Source organism: Tarenaya hassleriana, unplaced genomic scaffold, assembly GCF_000463585.1.
Source record: "Tarenaya hassleriana unplaced genomic scaffold, ASM46358v1 Cleome92, whole genome shotgun sequence".
In the NCBI taxonomy this organism is placed as follows: Eukaryota; Viridiplantae; Streptophyta; class Magnoliopsida; order Brassicales; family Cleomaceae; genus Tarenaya; species Tarenaya hassleriana.
In genome coordinates, this window is record NW_010971581.1 from 430259 (window position 1) to 430604 (window position 346).

Genomic DNA, 346 nt, shown 5'->3' on the forward strand with positions numbered 1-346 from the left:
TTGATGTCATTGCCCGAGGACTATAATCAGTTCGTGATGTAGTACCATATGCACGGGATGACTAAGAGCTTAGCCGAACTGCATGGGATGCTGAAATCGGCCGAGCAGGATATCATGGTGCCCAAGACTATGCTTGCTGTTGAGAAGAACTCCAGCAAGAAGCGGCGGGGGAAAGCCAAAAAGAAGGCGGCGAAAAAGGCAAAAGTTGTCTCTACGTCTAAGCCTAAACCCGATAAGGGTGACTGTCATTACTGCGGAGTGTCTGGACACTGGAAGCGTAATTGTCACCTTTACTTGAAGGATCTGAAGGACAAGAAGCTTGGTGAAGCTTCTGCCTCAGGTATTC